Raw genomic sequence first — 9,695 nt, 5'->3', positions numbered from 1 at the left:
AATAGCTTGTATTTTAGATTCTTGAAAGTAGCCGCTTTGACAGCTTGGCACACTCTTGGCACTCAATCAGCTTCACCAGGAATGCTTTTCCAACAGTCTTGAAGTTCACACATATGCTGAGCAATTGTTGGCTGCTTTTCCTTCACTCTGCAATCCAACTCATCCTAAACCATCTCAATTGGGTTACGGTCTGGTGATTGTGGAGGCCAGGTCATCTGATGCAGCACTCCATCATTCTCCTTCTTGGTCAAATAGCCCTTACACAGCCTGGAGGTGTGTTGGGTCGTCTTGTTGAAAAACAAATGAGTCCCACTAAGCCCAAACCAGCTGGAATGGCGTATCGCTGCAGAATGTTGTGGTAGCCATGCTGGTTACATGTGCCTTGAATTCTAAGTAAATCAGACAGTGTCACCAGCAAAGCACCCCCACAACGTCACACCTCCTCCATGCTTCACGGTAGGAAATACACATGCGGAGATCAACCGGTCACCTACTCTGCGTCTCACAAAGACACAGCGGTTGGAAGCAAAAATCTGAAACTTGGACTCATCAGACCAAAGGACAGATTTCCACAGGTCTAATGGCCATTGCTCGTGTTTCTTAGCCCAAGCAAGTCTCTTCTTATTGGTGTGATTTAGTAGTGGTTTCTTTGCAGCAATCCGACCATGAAGGCCTGATTCACACAGTCTCCTCTGAACAGTTGATGTGTCTGTTACTTGAACTCTGAAGCATTTATTTGGGCTGCAATTTCTGAGGCTGGTAACTCTAATGAACTTATCACCTGCAGCAGAGGTAACTCTGGGTCTTCCATTCCTGTGGCGGTCTTCATGAAAGCCAGTTTCATCGTAGCACTTGATGGTTTTTGCGACTGCACTTGAAGAAACTGTTAAAGTTCATGAAATGTTCCGGATTGACTGAGCTCCAGGTAATGATGGAATGTCGTTTCTCTTTGCTTATTTGAGCTGTTCTTGCCATAATATGAACTTGGTCTTTTACCAAATAGGGCTCTCTTCTGTATACCACCCCTACCTTGTCAAAACACAACTGATTGGCTCAAATGCATTAAGGAAAGATATTCCACAAATTAACTTATACAAAGGCACACCTGTTAATTGAAATGCATCCCGGGTGACTACCTTATGAAGCTGGTTGAGAGAATGCCAAGAGTTTGCAAAGCTATCAAGGCAAATGGTGGCTACTTTGAAGAATCTCAAATATATTGATTTGTTTAACACTTTTTTGGTTACTACACGATTCCATATATGTTGTTTCATAGTTTTGATGTCTTCACTATTATTCTACAATGCAGAAAGAAAAACCCTTGAATGAGTAGGTGTCCAAACTTTTGACTGGTACTGTACATGTCAATCACATTTATTTTACAGAGCCCTTTTTACATCAGCAGTTGTCAAAGTGCTTTACAGAAATCCAGCCTAAAATCACAAAAGAGCATGCAATGCAGATGTAGAAGCACAATGGTTATGACAAACTTCCTAGAAAGCCGGAACCTAGGAAGAAACAGAGAGGAACCAGGCTCAAAGGGGTGGCCAGTCCTCTTCTGGCTGTGCCGGGTGACATACACTACATTTAAAAAAAGTTTTGGGTCACTTATAAATGTCCTTGTTTTGAAAGAAAAGCTATTTTTTTGTCAAATAAAATATCAAATTGATCACAAATAGTGTAGACATTGTTAATGTTGTAAATGACTATCGTAGCTGGAAACGGCAGATTTTTTATGGAATATCTACATAGGCGTACAGAGGCCCATTATCAGCAACCATCACTCCGGTGTTCCTATGACACGTTGCGTTAGCTAATCTAAGTTTATCATTTTAAAAAGGCTAATTGATCATTAGAAAACTATTTTTTTGAAATTATACACTTGGATTAGCTAACACAACATTACATTGGAACACAGGAATGATGGTTGCTGATTACGAGCCTCTGTACACCTACGTAGATATTCAATATAAAAACAATATTTAAAAAAGCAGTTTCCAGCTACAATAGTCATTTGCAACATTAACAATGTCTACACTGTTTCTGATCAATTTTATATTTTATTGGACAAAAAAGTGCTTTTCTTTCAAAACAAGGACATTTCTAAGTGACCCCAAACTTTTGAACGGTAGTGTATGTATTCATATCAGTAGGCTGTACAACACAAAAGGAGAATAAAACTACTCTAAGTGGGTAAAAGTTGAAAGCTAAAAAGGGGAGTGTCATCCTCTACTCACAATCACAAGGGTTAGTAATGTTAGAGAATTTCCAGTCATCTGGTGATTTTCAGTACCTATAATGTTCTCTTTGAAGTAGAAAGAAGAATCGATATAAGGTAAAATATTAAACATGTGTAAGCAGAATGAAGGCTGAGCCCATTTGAATGTACAGAGCTGAATCAATATCGAGTTAACCATTAGACATGTAAAAAACAGAATGTAAGCAGAATCCGTGTGAATGAGGCAAGGTAGACCAACGCAGACTGGTCTGGGCCATATCTGATCTTGTGAAGGCTACTGGACATGGGTTAATCATACATAGACAACATCAGCCTGAACTTGTGAAGACCTTTGAACAGGAACATTAGCTAATCAGTTATAGGCACCAATAGACCTGCAGTAGGAGTGTGCATGTCTGTGTGTCACGCCACCAATAGAATCTATGCCCTAATGTCTGAGCCAATAAGAAAGGCAGCAAGATTAGAGTGGCCAAGGCTAGAAGGTATTAATAATTTACATAAAGTGGAGTGACAATGTTACATAAGGGTAAAACTGTATAAAAGCTGAGTACTGAGAATGGAGAATCAGTTCTTCCATGGAATTGCTCGGCTTTGTTGCTTTTGTAATAAAGTCTATTTGAATTCACAAGCTCCGGTATCTGAGAAATATTTGATTCAATATTTCCACGACAGTAACTACAGACTAATTTCATAGAAATGTTAAAAACACTGGCAGTTTGTATACTTCACTTATTTAGTCTACTCTCTGATCACTCCAGATAGCCCAGTGAATAAAACAAATGTCGGCAATACTGGTGTCAAACCATGCAAGTCTGAGTAGCATGAAATAACATCTAGCTTCTCATTGAAACAGTTCTACTGCAACTTAGAACGAACAACACACTTAGACAGAACCTGTGCTTACCATGAGAAACAGATTTCCCAATCTTCTCCTCCTTTTCTTCATCTTTAATGTTGACATCCAGCTCCAGTGTTTGACTGCAGTCTTCCAGCTTCACTGATGCCGTCTCTGGATCCTGCAGTGCAAACTGGGCTCCACTGTCACAATCAGGACCCAGTGACTGTAGGTTTGGACTCAGTGTGGAAGGAGAGAGGCAGGCTGGGTCTGTCCTCACTGTTGATGTTACCGGACTCAGACTTAATTTGAGTCGGCCTGTAGTAACAATGAGAAACAGACAAGTAATTGTCTTGACAGTTCCGGTACTTTCTTTATTCTCTAAAAATATATTATATTGCTTCTTGTTCAATTATCAAATTCACCACATGACTTGGACTGAAATAGGTGCCGGTACTGTTTATATTTACATGGACGAGCTCCACAATACTGTTGAGCTAAGAAGAACATGAGCTCAAGCAGTAGAAATTTGAGGTGCCGGTACTCAGCTCCGGTATGCTCCTGTCCAAGTCAAAAACTGATCTCATTTCAATAGATCAGGAGGTAAGCATTGACAACAAAACATGAATTCATCCTAATTAGACAAAGTAGACCCTTTAAATAAGTGCGCTTAACTTACAGTAGATTTCACAAATTCACATAAATGCACAAAACCATATAGTACGAGGTTACTGTTTGTGAGACCGTGAAATTGTCTCTCTCTGTGTCACGTCCTGACCATAGTAAGAGGTTATTTTCTATGGTAGAGTAGGTCTGCACTTGGTCTCCTCTTTACGAGATCTGTTACAGAACAACCCACCACAAAAGGACCAAGCAGCGTGCCCAGGAGGAGCAGGGATCCTGGGCCAGGGAGAGGAGAGAATGGAGGACGTCCTGGACATGGGAGGAGGTAATGGCAGGGGATAAGACCCTGCCATGGAAGCAGGTGGAGACAGCAAGGGAGGAGCGGCAACGTTACGAGGCGCTATATCGACCAAGAGGCAAGTGCGAGAGGCAGCCCCACAACGGGTTTTTTGGGAGGGGGGGGGCACACGGGTAGTTTGGCAGAGTCAGGGTAGAGACCTGAGCCAACTCCCCGTGCTTACTGTGGGGAGCGGGTGACGAGGCAAGCACTGAGTTCTGCGATGATGTGCACTATATCGCCAGTGCGCATTCACAGGCCGGTGCGATCTGTGCCCGCGCCCTGCATTTGTCGAGCTAGGTTGAGCATCCAGCCAGAACGGGTGGTGCCAGCTCTACACTCGAGATCTCCAGTGCGCCTCCACGGCCCAGTATGTCCTGTGCCTGCTCCTCGCACTTGCCCTGAGGTGCGTGGTACTAGTCTGGCGCCTCCTATGCCAGCCCCACGCATCAGGACTCCAGTGCGCCTGCCCAGTCCGGGGTATCCTATTCCTGCTCCCCGCACTTGTCCTGAGGTGCGTTACCAGTCTGGCGCCTCCTATGCCAGCCCCACACATCAGGCCTCCAGTGCGCCTGCCCAGTCCAGGGTGTCCTGTTCCTGCTCCCCGCACTTGTCCTGACGTACGTGTTACTAGTCTGGCACCTCCTATGCCAGCCCCACGCATCAGGCCTCCAGTGAGCCTGCCCAGTCCGGGGTGTCCCGTTCCTGCTCCCCGCACTCGCCCTGAGGTGCGTGTTACCAGTCTGGCGCCTCCTGTGCCAGCCCCACGCATCAGGCCTCCGGCGACAGTTCCCAGTCCAGAGCTTCCGGCGATAGTTCCCAGTCCGGAACCTACTGAGACGGCCTGCGGCCCGGAACCTACTGAGACGGCCTGCGGCCCGGAACCTACTGAGACGGCCTGCGGCCCGGAACCTACTGAGACGGCCTGCGGCCCGGAACCTACTGAGACGGCCTGCGGCCCGGAACCTACTGAGACGGCCTGCGGCCCGGAGTCTTCAGCGACGGCCTGCAGCCCAGAACCTCCAGCGGCAGTCTGCAGTACAGACCCTCCGCCGATGATCCACGGTCCAGTGGCACAGAAGCAGAGGGATCAGCGGGCGGAGCGGGGGTTACTACCAGAGCCGCCTCCTCCACTGGGGGACGCGCAGGTTCTGGGTACTGCACATGAGCCACCATAGACATTAGTCACCCACCCTACCCTCCTTTTGTGTTTTTTTTTTTTTTTGGGGGGGGTACTGTCACGTCCTGACCATAGTAAGAGGTTACTTTCTATGGTAGAGTAGGTCAGGGCGTGACAGGGGGGTGTTTTGTTCTATGTTTTCTATATCTATGTTTAGTTTTAGTTTTCTATTTCTATGTTGTTTTTGGGTTGATCTCCAATTATAGGCAGCTGGTCCTCATTGTCTATAAGTGGAGATCATATTTAAGTAGGGTTTTTTTCCCACCTGTGTTTGTGGGTTGTGGTCTTCTGTTTAGTTGATATTCCTGACAGAACTGTACGCTTTCGTTTTGTTATTTATCTTTAGTGTTCTGAGTTTAAATAAATATTAATTATGAGCACTCAACACGCTGCGCTTTGGTCCGCTCCTTCCGACAGCCGTTACACTCTGATGCACCCGCACTGAAGTCCGTTGACGGAGACAGAGTGGGCGCCGCCATTTTACCAGCTCGTGAATTTTACACAAATCCAATAACATGCTAAATGAACTCCGAAATCTCAAATAAATTGATTATTAAATTACCTGGAGGAAATGTAGATCCATTCAGACAAACCCAAAGTTTCTAGCTATGGGACTTTGTAAAATAGTTATCACGTTCACTGTTCGACAGAAAAATTACATCAAACCTGATAATACCTTAACAGATGTGTTACCTATCATGGAAATGTAGATCCACATGTTCTTTCGATTTTAGAAAGTTTAACACCTGCTATTACATACCTGTAGTAATACAGAAACAGACTGCACAGTTCCGGCGCTTTCTTTATACTGAAGAATGGTGCGTGCCTGCCCGGAACTTACTGTTCCCCCACTACCACAGTGCAGCCACAGATAGATATTTCACTGGATGTATAAATGTGAAGCATTCGCTAAACTTTTCCACTCACTACCAAATAGGGTAGTGAGAGGAAGCCCACTGGCCGGCAGTGGTTGAAGATGGATTTTGGCCGACATTCAGCAAATGTTCTAAACGATGAAAAATCTGATCTTAATACAGTTCTGTTCCCAAAACTAAAATCAGTTGTGAACAGAGTGGACTAAGTTTTGTAGACTTCACCCTTTGCAACAGTAAAAAAAAAATGCATTGTTTAGAAGGAACGCAAAGGCGAATTGAGTTTTTGCACACAAACGCTTCACAGAGGCGTTCCCTAACAGAAATATGCAGATATGTGCTAGAACACACCAATAGGATCTTATTAGCTCATGCTTGGTATTGCCCACTGACTCAACTGTTCCCATTGGAAACCACCAGCTGTGGTCCATCTTGGTTTAGTTATAAAATCTTTGGCACAACCGTCCGTGTATTCAGGGATACCCCAGGAGTAAAACTATAATTTAGCAATCGAGGATCAGTAGCTATTTATTTTTTAAATAGCCTAGCTGTGGATTGTGTGTAGCCAAAACACAAGGCATGACTACAGTCGGGAACGTGTGCCAAATCTGTCAGTGAACAGCATGCAGCCAAAACAGGCCTTTAGCAATATTTCTAATATTATCACTGGAAAACACAGGTTGTAAAGAAAATGGATCCTGCTGAAAATAAAATACTAATCTGTCTGTATGTTACCAAGTTATCAACTTCCAAATAGGTCTATTGAGCGAACAGCAATGTTTTACAAAGTAAAGCAAGAGAGAGAAGCTTTTGGCCGGTGAGTGAGCTGCACATCATTGGGTGAGTCAGTGAAACTGGAAAGCTTGTTTAGGACTGTAACTTCCTCCTCATATTGTACAATGTGTTTCTCCTCACACCTGGCCTAGGCTATTGATGGATTAGAGACAAGGTCGTTTTTATTGATTTGTGATCCTCAGTTTGTCAGTGTCAAAGTAGCCTGTCATTTTGGTCATTTGTGAGGTATTAAAAAATATTCTGCGAAAGTCTCCAGTCATCTAAAATTATGTAGAACTGCATGAAATCCATTTACAAAAGGCCACATTTTTCCCGGACTCCAGGCTACAATAAATGTACTCCATGTGTGCAACTTCTGCAAGCGGAGCCACACCACTGCTCTATGCCAGTACACTAAAGCCATGATAATGCAACCAATGCTTTATTATAAAGGTATTTTATTTAATGTGTTCTGGTACCTCAGAGACCCCCAGGTCACCACCTCTTGGGCTCACTTTTGGTTCCAGCACCTCCCAATTTACACAGTAAGCACTTGAGAAGTGGGTAGCTGCCCCTGCCTATTCCGGGACCCATCTCCTTTGCATAGAATTTGTGAGGATGTTGATTGTGGCCTGTAGAATGTTGTCCCACTCCTCTTCAATGGCTGTGCAAAATTCCTGGATATAGGAGGGAACTGGAACAAGCTGTCGTACATGTCGATCCCAAACATGCTCAAAGGGTGACATGTCTGAGTATGCAGGCCATGGAAGAATTGGGACATTTTCAATTGTGTACAGATCCTTGCGACATGGGGCTGTGTATTGTCATGCTGAAACATGAGGTGATGGCGGCAGATGAATTGCAGGACAATGGGCCTCAGGATCTTTCATGGTATCTCTGTGCTTTCAAATTGCCATCGATAAAATGCAGTTGTGTTGGTTGTCTGCAGCTTATGCCTGCCCATACCATAACCCCGATATCACCACGGGGCACTATGTTCACAACACTGACATCAGCAAACCACACGCCCACACAACGCCATTCACGACAGTCTGCAGATGTGAGGCTGGTTGGGCATACTGACAAATTCTCTAAAACAATGTTGTAGGCAGTTTATGGTAGAGAAATTCATATTAAATTCTCTGGCAACAGCTCTGATGGATGTTCCTGCAGTCAGCTTGCCAATTGCATGCGCCCTCAAAACTTGAGACACCTGTGGCATTGTGTTGTGACAAAACAGCACATTTGAGAGTGGCATTTTTGTATTTAATAGAGATCCTCATTAGCTGCTGCCAAGGCAGCGCCTACTCAGCTACTCTTGTCCTGCACCTGTGTAATGATGATCATGCTATTTAATCAGCTTCTTGATATGCCACACCTGTCAGGTGGATGGATTATCTTGGCAAAGGAGAAAAGCTCACTAAAAGGGATGTAAACAAATTTGTCTACAATTTCTGCAGTACAATTGACAACCATAGCTATAAATGCTAAAAAGCCCATCTTGCTGAAGCACATATTCTTCCCATCTCTCTCTCTTGGTCTGCCTACTCACAGGAATCCTCTCGGGATCCCTCACCCTGTACCCATATTCCTCTATCACTCTCTTCACTGCTTCACCATACTACACTTTCTGTACTACTGTAACCCTGGCAACCTCAATCTGCCTTTCTCTCACCTGACACCTCAGATCTACAAATGCCATGATGATCTGAATAAGACTGCCGAATCTGGGCAACGGTAAGGATCTCTGGGTTAACTATGTTAGCTAAATTTAGTCATTAATAAATACGCTACATTTATTTAAATAGACAATTTTGTGAACCGCCTTGTGCAAGTTTTAAATTGACACAACACCTGTTAGCAAAGTCGTCAGCTGGAGATGACATGCAGGAGGTTGTAGTGATTTGTTGTTTTGCATGATGTCTGATGTCTGAGAGGAAATAGCCAAATATTAATAAAAAAGTCACCTTGTCCGAGAGAGATTTACAAGGTTATCAAAACATCATGACAGGTAAGCCTACATGAAACATAGCCCTTATTTTACGTGTTTCTAAAACCCTCTATGGGAAAAATGAATGAAAAGGAAAAATGATTGGAACCATTTCCCTGTTTGACCGCTAGATTTTATGACAATATGCATATTCTAAATGTAATAAAAAATAAAAACTGATCAATTTAAATCAAGTATTCATTCCCTTTACTCAGTACTTTGTTGAAGCACCTTTGGCAGCGATTACAGCCTCGAGTCTTCTTGGGTATGACACTACAGCTTGTCATAACTGTATTTGGGGAGTTTCTCCCATTCTTCTCACTGCACATCTGTTTTCAGGTCTCTCCAAAGATGTTCGATCGGGTTCAAGTCTGGGCTCTGGCTGGGCCACTCAAGGACATTCAGAGACTTGTCCCGAAGCCACTCCTGCGTTCTCTTGGCTGTGTGCTTAGGGTTGTTGTCCTGTTGGAAGGTGAACCTTCGCCCCAGTATGAGGTCTTGAGCGCACAGGATCAGGTTTTCATCAAGGATCTCTGTACTTTGCTCCGTTCATCTTTGCCTCGATCCTGACTAGTCTTCCAGTCCCTGATGTGGAAAAAAATCCCCACAGCATGATGCTGCCACCACCATGCTTCACCGTAGGGATGGTGCCAGGTTTCCTCCAGACGTGACACTTGAGATTCAGGCCAAAGAGTTCAATCTTGGTTTCATCAGACCAGAAAATCTTGTTTCTCATGGTCCGAGAGTCCTTTCGGTGTCTTTTGGCAAACTCCAAGCATGTTGTTATATGCCTTTTACCGAGGAGTGGCTTCCGTCTGGCCACTCTACCATATATGCCTGATTG

At 44.2% G+C, this 9,695-nt stretch overlaps 2 protein-coding genes across 6 annotated transcripts in view; both read right to left on the bottom strand.

Moving 5' to 3' along the window:
- LOC115179515 (zinc finger protein OZF) overlaps positions 1-9,695 on the bottom strand; it is a 919,448-nt gene that overhangs the window by 165,941 nt on the left and 743,812 nt on the right. The window lies entirely within an intron of this gene.
- The window catches only part of LOC115179539 (gastrula zinc finger protein XlCGF17.1-like), a 558,171-nt gene that overhangs the window by 112,179 nt on the left and 436,297 nt on the right, over positions 1-9,695 (bottom strand). The gene's annotated exons all lie outside the window — the stretch shown is intronic.

Source organism: Salmo trutta, chromosome 39, assembly GCF_901001165.1.
Source record: "Salmo trutta chromosome 39, fSalTru1.1, whole genome shotgun sequence".
NCBI classification, from domain to species: domain Eukaryota; kingdom Metazoa; phylum Chordata; class Actinopteri; order Salmoniformes; family Salmonidae; genus Salmo; species Salmo trutta.
Note: the sequence above shows the minus strand (reverse complement) of the source record. Positions and strands in the feature narration are given on the sequence as shown.